The sequence below is a fragment of the Haemorhous mexicanus genome, chromosome 7 (genome assembly GCF_027477595.1).
Source record: "Haemorhous mexicanus isolate bHaeMex1 chromosome 7, bHaeMex1.pri, whole genome shotgun sequence".
NCBI classification, from domain to species: Eukaryota; Metazoa; Chordata; class Aves; order Passeriformes; family Fringillidae; genus Haemorhous; species Haemorhous mexicanus.
Window position 1 is genome coordinate 30,794,831 of NC_082347.1, and position 24,008 is coordinate 30,818,838.

The 24,008-nt window shown below is 45.8% G+C and overlaps 1 protein-coding gene across 6 annotated transcripts in view; it reads right to left on the bottom strand.

Annotated features, from left to right (window-relative positions):
- The window catches only part of SH3PXD2A (SH3 and PX domains 2A), a 245,802-nt gene that overhangs the window by 219,490 nt on the left and 2,304 nt on the right, over positions 1-24,008 (bottom strand). The window contains exon 2 of one of the 6 annotated variants that reach the window (XM_059851911.1): positions 23,799-23,866. The exons of the other annotated variants lie outside the window; for them this stretch is intronic. The gene's annotated coding sequence lies outside the window, so the exon portion shown is untranslated. The remainder of the gene's footprint in view (positions 1-23,798; positions 23,867-24,008) is intronic. 6 annotated transcript variants of the gene reach the window in all.

Sequence of the window (24,008 nt, forward strand, 5' to 3'; positions counted from 1 at the left end):
TCAGAGCTCCAGGAACCTGACCAAACTCCTTATGACAAAACCAGGTAGGATTCAGACCAAACAGCAAAATGACTTTAGCTCCTACCCTCAAGCGAGCACAGGGCCAAGGGCCACTGATGCTAGTGGGATTGATGTGAGGATGGAGCTTGGAGAAGCACAGTCTGAACTGTGAAACATTGAAGAGCTGTTTCCCAAACATTAGAACATGGCCTTAAAAAGGACTACAGTGTTTCCAGAGGAAAACAGTACTGAAGCTACATGACTGAGAGGGAGCCTTGTATGGAAGCTCCAGTCCAAGAACCAACCCAACCTTGTCACTGGCTCAAAGCTAAGAGGGTGGCATCTGGAGGTGGGGGCAGTAGGAGAGGCTTTTCCAACAAGGGAAAAAATGCTTTTTGAGAAAATCTTGTGCTTTGGTTTTAAAGACACATGAAACAGGGAGGTGAAATGCAGAGGAAATTCACAAGCTTGAGAATACCAGTACCTGCACACACGGCTGGGACACATAAACTTGACAGTGCCAGACACAAGACAGAAGAAAAAAATATTTTGGAGGCAATTTTTTTTTTCCAGGAAAAAAGAGCAACGTGGCTATAAAATAATGCCTTTTCATACCAAGTTTATGTCAAGCCTTGTGCTACAGGCAGCGCTGGCCTACTGACTGCCAAGCTGGCTACTGTGTTTCTCTTCACTCTGTGATACTTATTTGATTGGCAAGATACTATTCCAGAGCAATAAAACCCTCCTGGAACATTCTTCCAATAAACCAAATTCCTCTTCTTAGTAATCATTTTATTTGACTAATTATTAGCAGCACTTGGAACAAATCAGAGAGCACAGGCAGAATCCAGGAGGATTCAGTCCCTGCCCAGCAGCTGTTCATGCACTGCCTGAGATGGACAGGGCTGAGATCTCCATCTCAGCTCCCCATCCTGGACAGCAGAATAAGCAGAAGTCTACTGGGAGCATGCAGGGGAGCTGCTTGCTCTAGGGAATGATGTATCCCCAGGTCAATAACCTCTGACTCAACTGTACCTTGCCCTAGGAAAGATGCTCTCTTGGGTACTTGCCTTCAAGGAGTAGTCCTGTCTGTCCATGTCAGCTTAGGCAAGTTTGCTCTACAGGGTACAACGTCCCTCTGTAATGATGAAACTGCCCTTTGGCAGGAATGGGGAAGAGTAGTAGCTGTATTGTCTCTATATAAAGCAAATAAAAAGTATATTCCTTCCATTTCTTTATCAGCAACTGTAAGATATAATCCGGATGCCGTACCTGGGAGACTGAACTGCTCTACAGCCCATAGGGAAGCAGCATGGTAAGGGAAGGTCTGGTTAAACCCAGATAAATTCATTCTAGGGGCACTGTAGAGCAGAGATTAAAATTCAGGAGTTGGAAGGCAGTTATTCACAGAAATAAAGAGAAGACTTTTGTGAAGCAAGAATCAAGGACACATTTATATTTAAATTCATAACTAATATGAGGGGCATGTTGCTAAAATGCAGTAGTACAGTGTACCCCATGCAACCAAAGCTGCCCCTCCCAGCACCAAATTAAACTCCCTGGAGTCTCTCTGGGGCACACTCGAGTCCTATGGGATATTCCTGTGGGATATAAAAAGCCTGCTGACTCGTTGGCAGGGGGCACAGCAGCTCAGTCACGCACAGGGATTTTCTCTTGGAACACTTCTCATCTCACTCCATGTGCAGGCACAGACACACACAGCCCCCAGCCCAGCAGGGATGGGATATCCCAGCACCAAATTCTTCAGAAAGCTCACACACCAGGTGTGGCTGGTGGGGAGAGAGCACAGGCTTCAGCATCACAGGGAAGGAGGGCCTCCAAGGCCCCAGCCCACCTCCAGCTCCATCTCCTCTCCCATGGCGCCTGGGGCAGTATTTCCACTGAAGCTCTGTGTTTCCACAGACCCAGGTCTGAGGCCAAGAGCAAAGGCAATCCTGGGATGAACCTGCCCTGCACAACGTGCAGAGGGCAACATAGTTGTCCCCAGAACAAGGAATGTGAGGTTTAAAATAATCTTGAGGGGGCAGGCAGGGGGAAAGGGCAATATCCTGAAGCATAAAACCACGATAAGCACATTCGTTTCGCAGTTGCTAGAATATAAAGCCAAGCCCTGGAGCTCTGCCAGCCAGTCAGTATTTTTATGACTGTATCAAAGCACATGATAAAAACAAAGAGCTTAAGGGTCAAACTCAGTGCCAGGATTAGTAACCAGTTGAAGTGAATAGCATGATACCAGGTCTGAACAGGATCCTCTGATCACTTAAAACACGTTTACATGGACAGCAGCCGTGCCTGAAACCTGTGTGCCAAATTCCTCCCCTTCAGCCCGTTCAGGTGGGGAGGGCCTTGTGCAAAATCTCTAAACCATCTCCACCAACAAGCAGCAGCAGAGCCTGCAGCTGTCTGGAGTCATGTACATCACCCAGCAGAGCACACTGTCCAGGCCCTTCCCTCGTCGCTATTTCAGTCCTCTAATGCAGACACTTGCCCCTGTCAGGACTGCCCCCCCAGCAGTGGAATATTTCCAGATATCCCTGCATTAGGCACTAATGGTATGACATGCTCACAGGTGAAGCCTGCAAGGATCAAGAGAAGAGCAGGGCTCCCTTCTGAGTAGACCTCAAGTTCTTACAAGGAGGATTAAATATTTTTAATTTATTCAGAATAAGGAATCAGCCAACTTGTGCTAAGGGATTTAACAGAAGATGCTGCATCAAAGATTCTCAAAGACCAAAGGGTCCTTTCATGCTACGTCAGAAACTGCAGGTTGAGAAAGGGAATTCATTGCAGAGCAGGAGATCCCAGCCCATGGAAATTGTGTCCATGACTGCCAGCAGCTGAGACTGAAGGAGCCACTTGGGAGCCCTATTTAAACTGTGGCTGCTTTCCCAAAAGCCAGCATGGCCACTCCAGAGCTCCAAGATGGTTTTACATATGGATGCTACTCGCTGGCACTGCTGCAGCTCAGAGAACAAAGGGTTTGCAGGGGCTCTGAGCTTAAATGCCTGGAATCCAAACCCATCAGAGACACCTCTCACCCTGTGGGTATCAGTACTCTGTGCCTCCCTCACCTTTGTCCTGATAAGGAGTGAGCCAGGAGAGGGATGTGACACTGGGGTGGTGGCATGTCCCCTGCTGCCAGCAGGAGCTGAATGGATCCAGCAGGACATGGTGCCACATGCCCCCACTGCAGCCTCCTTCTGCATGGCCACAGAGCCAGGGCACCCAACAGAGACCTTCACTTCCAGCTGAATTTCTCTTTTATTCAGGAGACAGGAGCCTTCCCTATCAAATCATCTCCAAGAGTGAATTTTAATGTAATAGATCAGAGAGAAGCTTCAAGCTTGGGTTGTTTGCTTTAAACACTGGATGGCTTGGTTATTTTGTCCACTGGTTAGTCTCCCTTTTATGTTACACATAGAGATAATTCCTGCTTTTCTAGGGCAAAACTGGGAGTGATTTCCTTTCAAAAAAGCTTTTTAACTAAATAAAATTACTCATTTATGGCATTCAGCATTTTCAACAGTGCTTTTAGTTTCTGCACAAGATGCAGCATTTTATTCCAGGGGATGAAAATTCAAATAAAAGCCTTTTTCTACCTTTCAGCAGGAAAAACATCCTTTTTTAATTGAGCACAAACTGCAATGACAATTCTCAAGTTTGTGCTATTTCACTGAAACAACAGTTTAAAATACACAATTCTAGCCAGTTGCTTCCATTGCAGACAGAAGCTCTCTTACAAAAGGAATTAAGGACACTTTGGGGTCTACATATGCACAATGGAGGGTTTTGGTAAGTACATGTCATTGTGACCAATTTGTACACAACAACAAAATTGCAGCTGGAGGAAAGCACCGAGGGAGGAAATGACTGTGAACAGAAAGAGAAAAGTCTGATCTCCCTTGTTCAAGCTGTTTACCACCCATCACTTCTGTTCCTAAGCTCTGACTTTATTTCACACAAGCTGACAAAAAGCTCTCATCCCACAAAGTGCTGAGCATGCTCTACTCCCACACACCTCTCTCCATCATCAAGGCTGGGTGGATTTGGGGCTGCCACTCAGCCCTAAAAACACAGCGAGATGGCACCAAACATCACTTCTAGACTGCCCCGGGCAAGCTGTAATTTTGATTAAAGAAGAATTTCTAGCTCCCCCAAGCAGTCTCAGCTCCCACTCAAATTTTTCTTTTGATCTATCTGCCCCCTTCATCAGATTTTAAAAGAGTTAACGGTGTTGTCTTCCCTCCTTCCTGACACTGTCTGACCTGCAAGGCTTGGCTGGGGCCAGGCTCAAAGAACCTCATACAATAACACACCTCTTCTGATGCAGTGTGTCTCTCTGAGAGATGATGGGGCTGTATCACGCCTTTGCACAAAAGCTGAGAGCAATTCTGGGCAAGAAAATGCCAAGAGGTACTTTTTTTCCAGGAATAAATCAACAACCTGTCACAAACAGCATAAGCAATAATTTCCTTGTTTACAGCTACATCTTGTTTGATGAAGCAATTAAAAACAAAAACCACCAAGATTTTTCTGACCTTCTGCCTCATGTGAAACTGTTATCAGCAGGAAGAACACAGGTCTGACCACACTCCAAAAAGGAGGTGTAGCCTTACCCCAGAATATACTTCAAATATACTTCATATCTAGTTTAACTGTTTAACACTGCAGAATCCTGTTGTCACTGCTGTCACATCCCCAGTCAAGGACAGCTGGGCAGGGAACAGAGCTAAACTTGCAAGCACTGTCTCTCCTGGTGACTGCACAGATCACTTGTACCACCCTATAGAGGCACCTGGCATTTGCTAAGCTGAAAACATTGACAGAGACAGAAAAACACCCCTATGTCCCCCAAAACTGAAGTAGGGAAAAGTCAAGGAAAAGACAGTGGCTTGCATCAAGGTAAAAAACACCAGTGGCCACCATGGCCTTCATTAAGGTAATTCTGAAACTCTGATTTTAATAAGATAGGGAAAAAAAGGAGGGAGAAAAACCTCAGATGATGATTGATTTGCCAACAGCAGTGTGCAGCCAGGGTGAGGACAGAAGCTGTGTCTCCTGATATTTGAGTTGCTGTGAGAGATGTTTCACCACAGCTTTTTCCCTTGAGAAACTCCTCTCACTGAAGCTGCAGTTCAAATATCCCTCACTTCAAGGGGCTGAAATTTCAAAGCAGATGAGCCCTTCCATGAAACCCCATCCTCATGTTGTTCTCCTTGCTGCCTGAAAGAGATGGTTCTGCTCCTATCTTAACATTATCAAATGGGGACATTATCAAACCAAAGACATGGGTTTTGAACCAGTTTCATGCGCCCATAGCAGACCAAACTCTGGAAAAGCCAACATATTTTGGCCTGCTGGCCCAACTGCAGGCTTTGAGCACAGAGTTCTGGTTCTGTGGACCAGTTTGTATATCCTGGAGAAAGAAGGACTGCAATACCTTAGTGACATGGCATGGGGACACACAGCCCAGATACTCAGAGACAGACAGATCCCAGCTGGCTTTAGGGGGCAGGGTAGACACTGCAGTGCAAACCCCAACATCCAGGATGAGAAATTAGGTAAATACCCCAAGCTCTGTGCTGTCCCAGCTACACAAACCAAGGGCTACAGGCAGCTCCAGCACACCTGCACAAGGTTCTGTGATGGCACAGACCTGCTTTCTTTATAAGCGAAAATGTAGGGAGAACAAAAAAAAAAAAAAAAGTAAAAAAAAAAAAATTGAAAGCAGATTGTTCTTTCTCATGTTTGCTATGATTTTTTACACTTAGCATTCACAACGTGAGATGTGAGAGTCCAAAAAGCTGCTTAAGGTCACCCCACAAATGTGCCAAGGCAGAGACCTCCAAACCTGAGGGATGCACTGAATTACTATCCTTGCACATCTTGCACTTACTTTCCTTTCTTGCCTCTTGGACCACATCTATGGAGTTTGTAGCAGGTGCAGTGCAGAAGAAGGAAAGCTATAAAGAAGCAGCTCCCAGGCAGACACTGAGAACCACAACAGGATGGGTCAGCACCTCTGGCAGCTCATGTCTCCTAACAGGGAGCGTGTGGGGACTGCAGGTGAGATCTGCAATCACACTTTTGGCACTAGACATCTCTCACAGAGACTCAGAGCAGCCAGTGGGACAAACCTGTGTGCACACCTTGGCCATGTCAGACGGACCAAGGGCACCCACCACTTGTCCCATCCTCCCATCTAAAACAGAGGAGAAAACAGTACTGATCCTTGCAATTGTTCTGATGACTAAAGATCCACGTTATAGCACAGCGCTGAAGCTGACTTTTACTTCTTGCTAATTCTTGTTGAATATAGAATTAAACAGCTCATTTTAAAAGCAATAAAATGACTCCCACTTCAGAACACAGCTCTCAGGGGGCAAAAAGAAAGTTTGCAATTTCAGCAGGGCAATGCATGAGATGGTCTGTTAATTACCAAAGGAAAGGCAGCTGGTTCAGTTCCTGCTATCTTAATCATTTTCCTCTCTTTGATGTCTTGATCACATCTTTTGAACAACACGCTTGAAGCATAACACTGCAGAGAAGACTTATTTTCATAATGAAAGGGAAATATTTTGCTCCATGCATAATATTTAGTTATCCTGATAGGCTACACTGATAGGGCTTCATATATTGTGTTTTCAAACTAATGCTGAGTTTAAAAGGCCCGCAGAGCAGTGCAAGGTTTCTATCAAATGATAAATACGTAATCGGTGTACATGTCCAGCATCCTTTAAAGTGATATCAAATGGTTTCTAATAAGGAAGATGCAAGCACCCAAAACTTTCTTGTCTTAAAGGCATGAAAAGGAAGTTTATTTCTCATTTTAGTTTTCAAAGTTAAAATTTCTAGGCCATATGAAAATGACATTAATCCTTCACACAGTGTGACAGCATATCCACTGCTGCAGAGAATACATAATCAAAAACTCTCTCCCACTTCCCACAGACACCAGAGAGGGCCAAAAATCTGGAGCAAGCACACAGTTTTGAAAGCTGCCAAGAACAGGATGGAGTTCTGTGAGAGCTGCAGTGATCTATAGAAAATATATTTGCATGTTCCTTCACGCAGTGCTGCAGTAACAGGAAAAGCTGGAGATGACCCAGCTACATGTACACGGCACTGAATTCCTCGAGAGGCAGCTGGCCATGAGTGCTGGGACAGCAGCTTTCTACAGCTGCCTGCAGTTAGAAGGTCCTTCCTTAAGAAATGAGCTGAGATTCAATTTACCCTAACTGTAAATCAGAATCTGAAGTCAGTAGGGATATCCCCAACAGACTGCACACCCGAGTAAGAGGTAGTGAAGCATGCAGGAGAACTCACTAAAAAGATGTTCAGAGACAGGAAAAATGTCTCCAAAATGCTTATGACCTGGGCAGAAAGGTCAGGGTTATGGCAAAAACTCAGCCTTTGCTCTAATTCTCTATGTACAATCTGAGTCTTGGTATTACAGGTTACACTGAATCTATCTAAACAAAACCTGGCTGTGGAGGAGTGACTTCAGGATGCAGACTTGACTTTAAGCACAACACCCATTTCCTCACTCTTTTCACTTGAAACCAGATGTTTTTATATTTGTGTGTGTGGCATTTACACTTAACAATGCAGACTCTGGTCAAATTTGCTGAAACAGTGAGCAAAGCTATGGTTAAACGACTTCCTATGTGAAAAAGCACTTTGAACATCGTGTGTGTCACAGAGACTGGTGAGTCAGAGGCACAACCACTGCCCAGCTGAGGGGCTCAGACCTGCTCCGAGCTGCAGCTGGGCAGATGTGATAGGCAGCCAGTCACTGCTCCCCATGGCCTGGTGCTGCCCCTTCCCTCCTGTGGTTAGCATCACCACACATCTGCCAGAAGGACCAGGTGTGCCACCCCTTGAAAGTACAGAAGAGGAAAACCCTACAGGAAATGGGCTGTAGTTAATCCCCACTGGTTTGGGAGGAGGATGTGACCTGTGGTTGGGAGTAGCTGGAAGAGATGACACTTTACCCCAGCACAGGATAGCATCCCTGACCACAGCTCCTGCCTTCCAACCGACATCAGAGCTACTCTTCCAAAAAAGGAAATAATTTGGGACTCTTTTGGCTCCCTGAATTGGCTAACCACAGTCTCAGAGAATCACCAAGACAAAGAGGTTGCAGAGAAGAGGATCAGGGCTGCCCCTGGCAGGAACACTGTCACTCTACAGAGCAGGAGCCTGACTGGCTCTGGGACCCAGAGCCATCTGTTTCTCTGGTGGGAGCTGCATGGGGCATTAGAAAAGGGGTCGTACACCATGCACCCAGACACGCAGTAACAACCTGAAACCACTCATACCACCAGCCCGTGGGAAAGAACAGGGACACAAACACCTTCCCTAACACCCTGTCCTTGTATTTTCCCCAGTGCAGAGCAGCTTCCAAAAGATGCTCACTTTGATATTCAAAAGAACCTTCTATTCCACTTAGGAGTGCTGCAGAGGCAGTCCCAGTGTGAGGGCAGCCCAAAAGCCAGCCCAGATTCCTGACCAGGTGACAGAGGCCTCCCATGTTCTACTTGGCCTTTCTCCAGTGAGGTCCCAAGAGTGGAGAAGTTCAGGGATCAGCATTAATGCCAGCCAAGCCAGTGGGAGGCAGGGGAAGGCACTGCCTGGGGGTGACACATCCCGCCCTTAGAGGAATGGTGGGCAGACAAGGCCTGGCCCTCCACTGTCCTCCTTGCCAGGAGCAGACACACACGCCTCAGCCACAGTTTCATTCTCCAATTCAGCACTGCACAGAGCAGAATTCTACCCAGCCAGTTTCCAAAAATAAAAATAGACTGAATTTTGTTGCTGGGGCAGCCCCCTCCATTCACAGAGCCAGTAAGGGGCTGCTCCCTGTCTCAGTGCTGTCCCCTGACAGCTGAGCCACCCAGGAGCTGGGATGTGCCAAAGGAGCCCTCACGGCTGCAAGGCCAGCTCAGAGCCCACGAAATACTGAGCCAGTGCATTCTGCAAAAATGTCAGCAACAGCTGCTGCAGGGACTTCAGTTTCTTACCCCTACACGCACAACTGTCCCCCAGCACAGGACAGACCAAGTAATTTCTATCACCAGGGGTTTGTGCTACCTAGGGAATGGTAAGCATGCAGCTGAATCTGATTTTAAAAATCATATTTATTAGGAAATCACATTTCTAGTGGGTTAAGGATATATTTCACTAGAGGAGTTTTAGGGCATCCTAAGGAATATTATTGTATCTCTAAATAAGATTGAAAGACACTTAGTATATTTGTATTTTGGCCTATTTTCAGCAACAGTAATGATAATAGTTTTTATATCCTGTTTCTCCTCCTGCCAGCATGAAGGAAAACTCTTAGAGTCTAAGACAACAGCAACTAACACAGGATAATAAAACCACAGATTGTAGAAATATGAAGACACTCAAAATAAATCAAATTAGAAGATGTAATTTGAGAGAGGGAGGCATCTCACATTGTGATAACAGACTCTCCTGCTGGCAAATCCATAGCACTCCACGGCCAGAATCATCATTAGCATGTTAATTTACAAAGATCTATTAAACCAGGACAGAAATGAAAAGATCTCCCCACCACAAAAAACAGTGAAGCAGTGGGAGTTGCAAAAGAGGCCTTTGATTCACCCTTAATTCACCAGATGAATCATTTCATATTGAGCAAACATCAAACCACACTGGAGAGATACAACCAAAACCTCCCAATCCCTGAAGCCACTTCAGCTGGCTCACTAAACCATGGAACACTGATCACACACATTGCCAAAGTGCCATGATTTACCTTGCTACATGCATTAGTTAATTCATGGCATCTTTGCATAAACCTTGACCTGCACTGCAAGACCATTTGACTCAGTTTATCTACAAAGAAAGCAAGTTTGCTCTGCCATGTATTCGAGGAAGCTGAGTTTTAGGCAGGGTGAGCACCCCACTACTCATGCACTGTTACTTATTAAGTTGTAGTAAATGGTCCATGAGATTTAAACAGAGATCAAAGGGAGACCAAATCCTGCCTCTGCAATTTTGGCAACAGCATCTCTTTGCAAGATCAGTTTTGAGCATGTGGAGTCAAAATCATTATTATAGTTCACTGCTCAAGCATGAGGCACCTCAATTCCTCTGCCCAGCGAACCTCCATGGACACAAGGAAGAATTCAGATGTGGCAGAGTTACCTGGTGAGAGTCAACTGGTTTTCTTCCTCAGCTGTACACTCCCAGTGAAAGAGAATTAACCAATTTTTTTAAACTCACATCAGAGAAAAAACTTCAGAGGAAAGAGTTTTGCAATAAATGTTCTTAATTTTAATGCCCCTTGTATAATCTTTATGTATTAGGGTAACAAAGGTCTAGTAAGCATTTCATAGCCAGAGTAGCACTGCTAAGTGTTAGCCTCCCTTTATCTGAGTGACAGCTGTTGGCAATCCCTCCAGCCCAACTCCTGCTAATCCCCATCTGCCCATGAGGCAATGTGACCTCAGGAAACAGGCCCAGTATCTCAGGCACGTTATCATTAACAGTGTCCCACCTTCCTACTTTACAATTTGCTCCTGTGCCTTCACAGACACAACATCTCTGGGGAGGCTGGAGAGGGAGCCAGGCATCTGCTGTTTGACCCAGGTGCTTGCAGCTGCACCTGAAAAAAAAAGGCTCATTCTACACTCAAGGGTCCCAACCATGCAATGCCCAGGAGATGCTTTTTTACCTCCCTGGTGAGTGCAGAGTGCAGACCCCAGTTCCTCAGGCAAGCAGCTAGAACAAAGAGCTCTTTGATGTGTTCAGCAATCACCTAAGACACTACTAAGAACAATCCTTTTTCTTGCCCCAAAACATATGCAAGCAGCCAGAGGAACAGTGCAAAACCAGAGCCACACCTGATACTGGCCAGCACCGCCTGAGGGGATGCTGGTGTGGGCAGCTCAAAAACCTCCAGAAACAGTGCAGTTTCTAACACTCAGGTACTCACCATCTCCCGAGAAAAGAGTCTCAGGCAGGCCTACAAAACCCCAAACAAATCCCAAATGTGCTCTCTTGGGGCCACTCCTTCTTAAGATCTGCTCAGTGACAACAGGCAAGTTGTGCCAGATCTCCCACATTGCAGGAATAAAAAACACCCACTAAGACCCACACCACTTCCATGCAGGACCACATCGTTTCACCAGGGATATATGAGTGTCTCACAAACCTTGGAGAAGCAGTTAGCTGGAAGCACAAAGCATCACTGCACTCTTACCAGCCCTGGTTCCTCCCCACCACCCATTTTCAGTCCCTCTACACGTGAACCCTAACAACGAACAATCATCACTATCCAGACCAAATGCTCCCCTCAATGCAGAAAGATGGTTTGCAACCTTCTGGTTTTGCCTTTAGCAAATTACATTCAAGAGCTGCAAGAGCTTCCCTCATGATCCCCACGCTGCTCCCTATTGCACTGTCACACTAAGCACAGGCTCCTAAGGGCTTCTGTAGTTTCACTGATGCTTGTGGAAAGCGCAAAGATACCAACTATCATTTTAACAAGTGGTCTCTGCACATTTTTCCTCCACTATACAGTAAATTTAAGTCAAAGAAAGCCTATGTTACTTCTGCCAGCACTTCTGAAACAGATCACAAAGCTCAGTATGAAAACTGCCTTAAAGCATAAGGGACCATGTTCCCCTCTGGGGTCTCCCAAAGAAAACAGCCTCTACGACAGAGTTCAACATCTGAAGGGCAAATGAGTCTCAGGCTGCTTTGATGAAATAGGCTGCAGCCATCCTAAAGCCTCCTTAGTTCACTGACACATCTTGTAGGACTGATTTGTTAAAAAAACAGGCACTGAGCGTGCCAGGGAGGACAGAGAGCAATCTTCATGTCAGGTCCTGGGAATGTTCCCCAGCACAGGGAGATGGAGAGACACCAGCCAGCAGGATATCTGGCCAAACAGCCAGGGTCAAGGACAGCTCTGGACAAGGAGCTCAGCCCTTTGGAATAGAGTCAGCACCCAGCTTTGTAAAGGGGACAGCTTCAAGTTATAGACCTTAAATTAGATATTAAATTTAATGGCAGTAGGTCTATAACCTCACAGCTAAGACTCACAAGGACTGAAATCCCAGGGGTTGCTATGGCCTTGTCCTTACCCCAGAGACAAATGCCAAAAATATTAAAAAATAGCAGATATGGAAGATGAAAAGAGAGTGTGTTTGTCTGAAACATCCCAGCACCATTTTTGGTTCATCAGCATCACAAACCAGCCTACAAAGGAGCTGGCTGATAATCGCCACAGCTATCTCCGCCGACACACGTAAGATGTGGCACATCACTTCTGTGTCTGCCAACACTACAAGCTCCAAATGTGGCCCTGGTTCCCTTCCCCAAGCACTGAGAAACTCATGTTATGTTTGGCTCTCCCCTTGTCCTCCCTCCACAAAAACAGCACGCTTCCACAGCATCAGTCTGGAATTATTTACTGCTGTTGAAGCTCAGACAGAAACCGCAGGCCACCTCTCCTCTCACCCAAGCAGGATGTGCAGAGCTTGTCCAAGTGAGAGGCAGCTTCACCCAAGTGCTCCAGCAACCCTGCCAAGAATGTCATCAGGCAACCTGCTGCCCCCTACAACCATGCCCCTCTCTCCTACTCTATTCCCAAGACCTGCTAAAAACCAGTTTATCAGTGCTATCAGAACATTAAATAGACACCATCTGCTTAAAATTACCTTCATTAAAGCTAACATGACAACATCATCAGCTACATTTTCTGTCCTCTGCTTTTCTAAGTGGAGTGTCACTTGCACGGATTTGGGACTAGCTCTGAGAAAATGAAACTGTGACAGAACCACAAGTTACAGGCATCCTCCCTCGTGTTGACACAGCACACAGCTCAGGGATGGGACAGGCCCAGGGGTGCATCTACTCCAAATCACACCTGGCTACATCTGGAAACCCACCCCATCAAGGCCAACCTTACTCTTGGCATCTGCATCTGGCCCCTGCCAGCATGAGCAAGGCTGTGCCCAGCAGTGCCAATAACCCACCACACTGAACTGTTGCCACTGCCTGGGCTAAACAGCTCATCTCCATTCAGTCTGCAGTGACTGCAAGAGTGAGAGGCAGAAAAAGCAGTTTGCTGTCTACCTTTGAGGGTGGAAGCCAGAGCAGCTTGGCAGAATGAAGGCTGAGAAGGAACATGAATATTCTATAGTAAGTAGTGGAAAGAAGAGAGACAGGAGGTCAAATCAGACAGAGTGAAGAAACCTGTTTATGCAAAAGGACAGAACTGGTGTGAGAACAGGATGCTTGTGAATAATAAAAGGTCTGCACTGGAAGTCATTAACCATCAGAAGAAATTTGAAGCTTCCACTCAAGCTAACCCAGCCCTGAAGGTTCTTATATGCTTGTAGAGCATTAATGGCCTAGATCTGTCCCAGGTCTGTGCTCTGCAGTTCCATGACCCACTCAGTACTTTCAGCCATAAAAGACACACTTTTTTCCATCAGCCTATATTATCCACTAGTCTTGTGACAGCTCTGAGAAGGCACTTCTGGAGGAGACAGACACACTGCTGCAAACACAATGCTCTCCCTGTCTGATCTGCCCACCTTGAAAAGAGGTACTGATGTACAGAGTGTTGGGAGACCTTTGGATGAAAAGCATTATGGAAGTACAAAGCCCAAATCTATATTAATAGTAATACCAGACATGGCATCTCTAACAAAATAAACTGCCACTTGACCCAAGGCTGGGAAACAGACAGTGATCTGCCAAGCCCAGATGTGCAACACTAGCCTATAAACATGTGATGGGATCCAGAAAGAAGTGCATGGAGCAGAGGAGGGAGCTGGAAGTGATGATGGGAGGGTCGCTTCCTCACTGTGCTTCCTGACTTCATCTGGTCAAGACTCAACAGCTCTCACTGCTGTGAACAACACAGAGCAAGGCTCAGCAGCCTGAGCTACTGCCATACACCTAAGGGACGGCTGGGAAGGCAGCAGAAAATACAGGCTGGGCCAGAAGGAAGCTGTACCTAAGCTCAGCATTACGTTTTTAATAAACTTAGATGGTAACTGCTTAACAGCAGCCCAGATAATTCAGTGTACTTAGTGTTAAGCAGCTGGCAGGTAACAGACTTCCTGACCCCAAGACACGACTTGACTGCTGTGTTTAATAGCAGTCTTTAGCCCAGAAATTTGTCAATTCCTTGTTAGAACCACTTGTCCTTTCAGTCTTAGTATCACTTGTCAACAAAGTGTTAAAAACCCAATTGCATAAATAAAATTTAATTGTATTCCATGTCATACCTGAGAATGCTGTAATTCCTCATTATTGTCAGGAGTCTGAACCTGTTCATCATCCACCTGTGCCTGTACCAGAAAAATTCATGCTCTGCATTCAGATGAGCAACTCTCTCTCCTCTTTCCTCTGCTTCTATACTACTTCAGCTGATGTATATGAATTCAGACAGTTTTGGTATGAGAACAATTGTAGTGCTCCCAGCCCCAGAAAGACCAAGCAGAGATATGGATGGGAGGCTTGTCTGTTTTAAGCAGATTGGATCCTGACCGCTAAAGGTAACTTTACAAATCTTTTCTTCCCTATCCTTCACAGAAACAACTGGAAATAAGTCTAGAAGCAAACCAAGGAACAAGAGTTACAAGAACATTATAAATGGTTTTATTTGATCTGTGATGAGTGTTGTTTCTGAAAGCTATGGAAGTTAATTTATAATGTTAGCAATTTGACAACCAGTCTTTTTAGTAGGAACTCGGCTATTGTGTTTTGAAACAAACAGGATCTAGCATGGGCAGGGCCTTGCCTGTGACTATGACTTGGCTATTATTTTATCAACTAGAAGCAAGGCTGGGCTGCAAAACCCTTCACCTTGTTTTACATGTAGAATCCAAGAGTTTGTCTTGGCTAACATAACCAGAAGATCAAGGTTTACAAACCAAGGCATTTTTGCTAAGCAGGTACAGAAGCCTCATCTGACACAAATACACTGGAAAGTGCTACCCACAACTGCTAGACCCTACACATTTCCCATAAAACATCAGAGGTGTTTGATGGACACAGAGACCAGAACATGGGCAACAGTGGGAAAAAAGCCTGGGAACTCAGATAAAGCCCCAACGTGAATGGACACTTGCTGATGAGAGCACTGCACAGTTGGCTTTGGTGCTTGGCTCCTGGTAAAACAATGACATAATGCTGTGTTTACTAGCAGGGAAATCTGAGGGTTGGAAATGGATCTGTAAAAAACCACTAACACGTTTTTTTGACAAGCCAACAGATTAACATCTATTGTCACTGGGGCAAGGCCAAACTCCACTGGAAATGGTCCAGGAGTTTGATGTCACTGAGAGGCTCACAAGGACGTCAGCTGAAGAGTGTTCCCATGTCATCTCAGCATTTCTGCAGTTCTCTTTAACCTTTTCTGCCACAATGTACAGTAGGGAACATATTGGCCTTTTGGCAATAGAAGTTTGACAGAGATTGCTACAGCTCATGCTGCCCAGATGCAGAAGGTTGATGAAGGTTGAAGGCAGGACAGACTGCTGGCAGATAAAACACACATTTGACTGTCAGACCTTTGCTAGACTAACTAAAGTCTCTCTCTCCCCACAAACACAAACAGTGGACATTGTTTCTTCATTAGATTCCTTAGGGTCATTGCAAGTCACCTGTGAACCAAATCACATGGCCAGTTGCACCCTCACCTCAGTCAAACGCCTCTCACACACAGTAAGACAACAGCCAGGAAGTTTTAGCTCCAGACAAGATCCCAACAAAGGATACCTGGAATCTCATAAATGCCAAAGCCTGGTAGAGAACAATCTCACTCTTATCAGATGGATCAGGGTCCTGATGGCTCAGGATCACTGCAGGGACAACATGATGGGCAGAGCCCTCAAAGCCCTTGGCACACAGGGAAAGTGTTGGGTAACCTTTCCTCAGGAGTGGTATAAACATCAGTGCTATGCTCTCAGTCTTCCACAGACCCTCAGACCCCAGAGGAAGGATCTGGTGATTGCCCATAAGATGCTCTTCAGTCCAGCATGACCACATTTGGCAGAGCACCTAAAACTCCAGAACTGACAATGGGAAATAACCCCATGCTGTGGGCAATGTTAGAGCTTGACAGAAGGAAGGGAAAAAATTGGAAGAATAAAAGAATATTCTTAGGGTCTGGCTAGGACTGTGGCATCAGCTCTGATGGCAAACCTCTCCTTTCCACCTCATTTCTTTGACCATACCCTGTGCAGAGCAATACAGAAGTCAAAACAAAGCAAAGCACATGTGTGTACACACAGACAAAGATGTCACATCAAAACCCCAATCCCTACCAAACACCTGCACACTCCCTCAGCATACCAAGAGAAGAATTCTGTAAAACAGCAACCCCAGTGGTCATTCTGGCCAACACCAGGGCATGCAGATGTACAGTCTTACAGTTCAGGGACTGGTAGAAAACCCAGCACCTTCACAGCCAAGCAGTCTGGCCAACACCACGAGCAGGGAGGTCAAGGGGCTGAGCAGCAGTGCCTGCTCCCACCCCCAGCTGTGAGTCCTCTGACCCTGCTCCTCGGGCCAGAGCCCCAATTATTTCGGAACAGGAGATCCCTCCCAGACAGCAGTGCCTCACACAGCTGTACACAGACACCCTCCAGTGCCACCAGCAAACTGCCTTTGCTGCTCAAAAGGCCACTGGTCCTTACAGCCAGAGGGAGGTTTAAGGACAGACAGATGGATTCTGCTGCACAGACCATGCCTGCAATTTTCAAGGGTTGTTACCCATGGAAAATTCACTGACAATATTTTTAGTTTAAATGGAACTATTTATACTGTGGATGTCTGTATTAAATGATGAAATGCAAGCTACAGCTGCCCAGCTCAGAAACAGGTGGAAAGCTGCTTCTTCAGAACAGTGCAGAGTTTTGACACAGGCTGCTACAATCACAAAGACAGCAGCAAAAGTTTAAACAGAAAATTTCTTCTTGAACAGTAACAGCCAAAACACCCCTGCAAATGCTTCAAGTGAGAGCATTCCAGAGGTGGCTACTGCTAGATTTCCCTTGAGTAAAACATCCTGGGTTGCCTTTATAAAACATTTCTGTTGAAATTTTAGGGGGAAACTTAGCTGAATTTGGGGGGGCAGGGGGAAAAAAGAACTTGTTCAGGACATCCAGGGCTTGTAAAATGCATAAGGTACAGGATTGCTACTTTCTGGTACATGGAAAACCAGCATGGATGTTCCTCTAGAACCAGTCACTTTTTATTCTTCTCCAACAATACCTTGTTATTAACTGAAAATAAGCAGCCTTCTGGTTAATAAAAAGCCATATTACCATCAGTGCTGCTTCAGGGTTTCTAGACAGTTTCACCTGACAGAGACATATTTATAAAACATACACACACACAGAGCTTCCTTCCTGTTGCTGGCTTTCCTCTGTCCCATCCCAGAAGTCACCTCCAGAGCCTGTTTTAATCCCACTGAGGAAAATGCTGAACTGTCTTCCTGTGACATGTCTGGGAGATGGGAGGAGGGACATGCCCTTAATCTGCTCTCCATGGCTTTCTTCCAGAAAAATACTTCACATATCCTTGTTTGTTTGTTTTTAAATTTTAAGTGACTTTGATGCCAGTGAAAGTAGCTGGAGTGATAGCTCTGGGAAACTGCAGGCCTCCCACTTAGGCATGAGCAGGGGCTGTGCCAGCTGCCCTGATTCTGCAGGAGAGCAGGAGCTTAGCTGCCTCTTCTATCATCCACCACAAGAAAGCTCAGCTCAGGCTGCTCAAGACGAGGCAGGTGTCAAAGCATCAAATTTTCAGGCAAAGGGAATATACTGAGCTCAAAGAAGCAAAGCACTTGCAAGGCATGGGAATTGGAAAACACTTAAAACTGATTTTCAAAGTATTTTGCTTGGGGTCAGAGGGGTTTACTGGCATGCTTGCACCTGCTGGAGAGGGGAAAATCAGGAATAACATTCTAGGCACAAAAAAAAACATGCATGAGTTAATGTATAAATAACCTTATTCAAAGAGTAGGAAAATCTCACAGGATGCTGAGGTAGCAATTAGAAATCTCATCTTCACAGAGCTAGGAAAGCAGTAATTGAGACGTTCTCTGCTGCATCAAGCCCCTAGGGTACAAGAATGCCTGGAAATAAGACTTCACCTGTGCCAGGGAGCTTTCCTGACAGCTAATGTGGAGACACCTGAGAGAGCAGACAGCAGCAGCCAGCAGCCCACTGCCAAGGGCTACTCCCAGAAGGACCATACTCCATGCTTCACCTCAAACACTTCCACAGACCCTGGGACTCCAAGACAGGGAGGAAAGCCCACAGGGAACAGGCTCAGAGCTGACAAGCATGACTGGCATCCTAGATGTGTGTTTCCTCATAGGGGAATGCAGTTCTTATGTCATCCCATTCACCACCTGAGCACTGCCAGGGAAGCTCGGCCTCACTCCCATTTCTGGATAACAGCCTGGCCTTGGCCATCCCACAGCCTCTGCTCCCAGGGCAGCCCTGCCCACAGAGGAAGATGACCCAAACTTGGGGGTTTCAAAACTGATGACAGTAGTCAGTCCTGAGGTAACACCTGCATCTCTACACTTTATAAAAGGTGAGTAAATCTTGTTGCCTTTGCAGCAGAGCACACTGAGATCCAGAGAGCCTAAGGACCACACTGGTTAAAGGCTCTTCTACCACACTGCACAATGTCCTGTGTGTATCACACTGGATATTTGTTCAAACCTCTCTGGGTGATTTATGAACTTCATGTGTTAAAGTTTGCATTTACAGGCATGTCCTGGACAGTGGAGAACCAGGCTTCCAGTATTTCTGGGGCAGCTTGGAAGACAGCTGTAAAGGAGACAGAATGGCAGTGTGGAGCTCCTGTGTTTAAACACAGCTATGGTTAGTAGAGATTTGGCATGTTTCTCCCCATGAACAGAGACAGGGGTGTTTTCCTTGTAAACAAGTTTGCATCAAGCCCATAAAACCATGCTGCTGACTCTGAGAGCATCAGAGCCCAGTGCATCCCTGAGTTTAGCCAGCGTGGTTTACAGGAAAAACAAAACACACCCCATTGGTCAGAGAAACAGTGCCAGCAATGTATCAAAATATTATCACTGCCAGTCAGGCTTCAAACATGCTATGTGTGGGACCACACACACATTCATGGACACTTAGAGTCTAGGAATATTTTATTCTATCCAGTGAGTCAACTCAAAAAACTGAAGAAGTTGCCTTTTAACAATACAGAAGTAGAGCTTTGTTGTGAAGCCATGGTACACCCAGAGCAGTCAGTTTCTGCCATGACCAATTAGGAACACACTCAGCAAACCAGTGCAACCTGTGATATCCTAATGGAGACACAAAGTTGGGGATGTGTGCTCTGCCCACAAAAGGAAAATGCTCCCAGTCCAAGGACTTGGCTGGCTATCTACACATTGAGCTCCACTTCCAAAAACTGGAATAAGAAGGAGCTTTGTCAAAATCAAAAAGCATGAGATCACCAATTAAGACCATCACTACACTCAAGCACTTATGGGTACTACTACAATGAATAAAATATTTATTTGCTCTACCTTCACCCCTGGGTAATCTAAAGGTCATTATCCTTTCTTGCGCCCGTTTTTTGCAACAAGGCTCAATGCTGACCAGACAGGAGCTTGGGTTACCACTATGCCCAGACAATCACCTGCTCAGCTGCTTGAGGCTGTCTCACTGCTCCCACCTGCCTGTCCCTGGCTGTCATCACCTGTCCCTAAAAGCCCAATGCAGACACCATCTCTCAGGTCTGTCTGCACACATTTTAGTGCAAAAGCATCCTTGCCTTGTAATAAATGTTCTTATGCATTCCAACCCTTGCCCCACATTTATAAACACATACAATGAGAATATCATATAACTGACATCTAGTGAATGTATGTTTGAAGGAGTAAATTACTACTAATATTATTATTACTGTATATTTATCTTGAAGGTGTAGCAAAGAGTGAGAGCTCTAAAGTGAGAAGGCTCTAAGCTGAAAGATATTCCATTTTAAAATCCTTTGCGGTGAAGAAAATCACCTGGTTTCCTTTTGCTTTACCCCCCACACCCCAAATGTGATGATGTCCTCGCCCAGAAGAGAATAACAAACAGATCCTGGGGACTGAATTTTTTCTTTTAAAATAAAGACAAAGGAAAATGAACTATATAAAAAAATTTAGTAATTACAAATTCTCAGTAAAAGTTTCAATAAAGCCTCTCTAGAGGTGTGAACCAAAGCCCAGGAAAGTTACTAGGAGGGTTTTTTCCATCAACTTGACTGTATTTGGCTTTGACACTACCTGATTAAACAGCAGACACCACCAATTTCAAACAGTATGCTACTGTGCTGCTCTCTGCCTTCTCCATGCAGTATTTACACAGCACGCTCCAGGCGAGGTGTCTGCTCTGGCTACATGAAAGCATTCAGCCTCACAATGTCACACAGCACACAGTGCTGCCAGCCCCCCTCATGATCCTCCTCTTCCCCGTGGATGCTGGGGACCAGCTCCCTTTGCGTGAGCAGGCACAGATTAAGAGGATACAGCATGAAAAAGGAAGATCAAAAAAAAGAAAACCACTTCACATTAGAAGGTCCAGCTGCTTCCTCCCAAATGACTAAATTAGAGAGCTTGTACGTCACCTCCTGCCTCAGGTAGGGTCACATTGAATCCCTCTTCCTGTTTAATCCATATAAAATGGGAAATGGGTTTTGAGGAAGACAATGATTGAATACGAGAGTAATATTTTTTCAGATTGTGTACTTTTTATCAGGTAATTGCAAGACTGCTTTGAAAGCCAAAGAAAATAACATGAAATGCTACACACACTTCACTGGTGGCTTTGGGTCAACCACTTCTTGCCTCGTGTTTCCAGTGAGAATACCAGCACATATCCTACCTTGCAGGGACAGGAGGAGGCAATGCCTTGGAGCTGCTCTCTAAGGGCTAGGGGTGTGGGTGAGATGAACAGACAAGCTGCTCTCGGATGCAGGAAGTCTGGGCTCCCTTTCTTATTCCAACAATTGCTTCCTTAGGATGTCTGTACACCTCTCTCTCCATGATTTGGTGTCTCAGTTCCTCTCACTTTTAACTCAAAGCAGTCAGACTGGTGTAATTTTGACTACAAGCCATCAAGCTGAATTGCACCAGTGGGCTCCAGCACCCACACACTGACCCCAGGCAGGGCTCTCGTGAAGCCAGAGGCCACCTGCAGCTGCAGCAGCCAACAGCATTTGTGCTGTCTCTTAGGACATCATCTCCCTGGCACCCAAGTCCCAGTGAAAGTCAATAGTAGCATCTTCACAGTTTTTAAAATGGAACTTGGAGGTTTTGAAGCTGTTGTCCGCAGCTCATGGACTTGCTAAAAGTTTTTCCCTGAACTTTCATTTAGCTGCCCTCCCAGCAGACTCAACCACAGGTGAGCCAGTGCAGGCAGCCTGCTGGGACATGCCTCTGGATTATTTCATCCTGCCCTGACCACCACACATCAGGACAACTACCTTGTCTGTCTGTTGGCAGATAATCTACTCCAAAGGCTGGAGACAGCCATTTGCTTTGCAAACTGTTGAATTTAGATACCACTGTCTCTTGGCTGAATGTTACCAACCCAAAACTCTGCTGGAAGAAAGAACTGGGAGTGCTCCTTGAGCTGCTGAGCTCCCTGAATGCATTGAAGCAGCCTCAAGTTGCACGGGACAACTCATTTGATGAGCCAAGCAGGGGGAATTCAGCTCCTTCTCCCAGAGTAGCAATTCCTTCTCCAGGGTATTCTAACACAAGAACAAAGATCCTTGCCAATAAACCATGTCCAGACTCCCCATCAGTGAAGGCCATGGTATAAACAGCAGCTTGCAGCAAAGAGAATAAAGCCATGAAGATGCCTGATCGTGTCAGAGTTGCTCGAGTCTGACCAGTAAAAGCAGGAGCAGCCAAGAGACAAGGAGCAGAGCTTGACTCTAGCAACACAAGATTTTTCTTCAAAGCATGCTGACATTTTACAACAGGTCATTTGTGACAAGCACACTCATGTTCTCCTGGGAGCAGTGCTGAAACCCCACACAGCAGAACTCAGTCCCTTAGAAGTCAGCGACGCCAGTATCCCGAGGAGGTCAGCAACCACATCCATGCAGCAGGAACACTCCTACAAGAGATCTCGAGGCATTCAGAGGTGGCATTAGGAAACAATTACCCTGGGGAGGAACTGGGACAGTGTACAGGCATCTCAGATGACTGAAATCAGCAGTGTACCTCAGTCTAACTGGAAGGAGGCAGAGCAGCCACTTGTAAGCCAAGAGCATTTTACTTTACTTCTGTGCTAGACAAAGCTGAAAAACACACAAAGCCCAGCTGAAACAGGAGTAGAGCAGTGCTGAAAGAGAAAATCTCTACTAATGTATCCATCTCTGCCCTTGGGATAACACAGGCACACTTAAGAGACCTCAGAAATTACCTCAAGCATATAAATGTCTGGCGAGATAATGCACATCAGTAAGTGCTCAGTCCCCAGCAGAAAAGCAAGTGGTAAGAGAGGGGGTGGGGGATCCTCTTCATCTGGCTTCTAATGAATGTTTGCTATCACAGGTCTGCAAAGCAGTGAACAGGTGAAGGTGCAAACCCAATCTCCTCTCCCTGGGAGCAAGATCAAGCACATCTGGTAGGCAGAGGCTCCCTGCAGGGCTGCTAAAGAAGATAGACATTTGGGTGAAGGGTAAGCTATCTGCCTGAAGATAAGCTGGGAGCAGAGAGAGGGGAGGGGAGGGGAGGGGAGGTATCCTCTTTAACCTCCACAATGGATGGCTGAAGGAGGTAAGCATCAACAGTGGATCCTTTGAAATACAGAATGCACTTCTGGTTTGGGATCATTTCATGCTTCAGACAATCACAATTTCAGACCAAAAGCCAGAGAAGCTACCCCATAAACAGATCAAACCTCATCAACTGAGAAAAGAGGGTTTCTGACTATTTAATGCTCAGCAGGGGCTGGAAAAGGGATTTGGATTTTGCTACTACCTTCTTCTCTTCAGAATGATTAACTGGCACCTTCAACCACTAACTGCACTGTCCTAACCCACCCAGCTTCACTGCAGCACTGCTCAGCCAATGTGTGACCCCTGTTGCATCAGGGGTCTTTCCAACAAACCCAGACTTGACCTTCCTGATATTGTTCTTGTTAAAAGAAAAGGGAAGGGAGAAAGCAAGGAGATTTAACATTTTCTTAAGTATTAGCAAGTGCAAATCAATTTTTAAAAGATCATCAGTATGGAGAAATATGAAACTAATTTGGAAAGTCAAAAGCTCTAAGAGCAGCAGTAGCTTGTGTTGGGGATATACCATACAAGAGGCATGTGGTTATTGATCCAACCTTCTTGTTTATCCTTTCACATGCCAGGGCCCCCAGCCAGCCAGGTGGTGTTGTACAACCCATTTGCTGAGAAGGATGCAGAGGGAAGCACTGCAGACTCCTTCCCCAGTTAGGATTTCCCAGAAGAGGGTAGAGAGCTGGCTGGGTTCCTATCAAGTAGCATTGCAGCCAAGATTTTAATCTATTCCCACAGGCAGAGCCCTGTTCAACTTCCAGTGAGGTATTAAACTCTCCAGAAGTTTCACACACACGGGATCATAGCAGAGGATATGTAAAGCTGTCTTCTTTCTTTAGCTTTCTTTATTCAAAGCCACAAAAGCTGTGCTCATGTCATGAAAGACACCTGCTCCAGGCAACGACTCCTGGCAGCTAAGCAAGCAGTGCAGGGGCTTATGTGCTACTCACATTTAGCCCTCTCCACGTGCTCACAATGCCTAAGGTGTGCCTTCATCTCTCCAGGTTCCACTATGGTCCTGAAAGATCACAATTAAAAGGAGAGAGAGTCATGTTAAAACACCTGCAATACTTAGGTCACCATCCACCAGAGAAACACATCATTAATCTGATGCCAAGGCACGTTTGCATGGCCTGAAGGCTTGGCATGAAGACATTTGT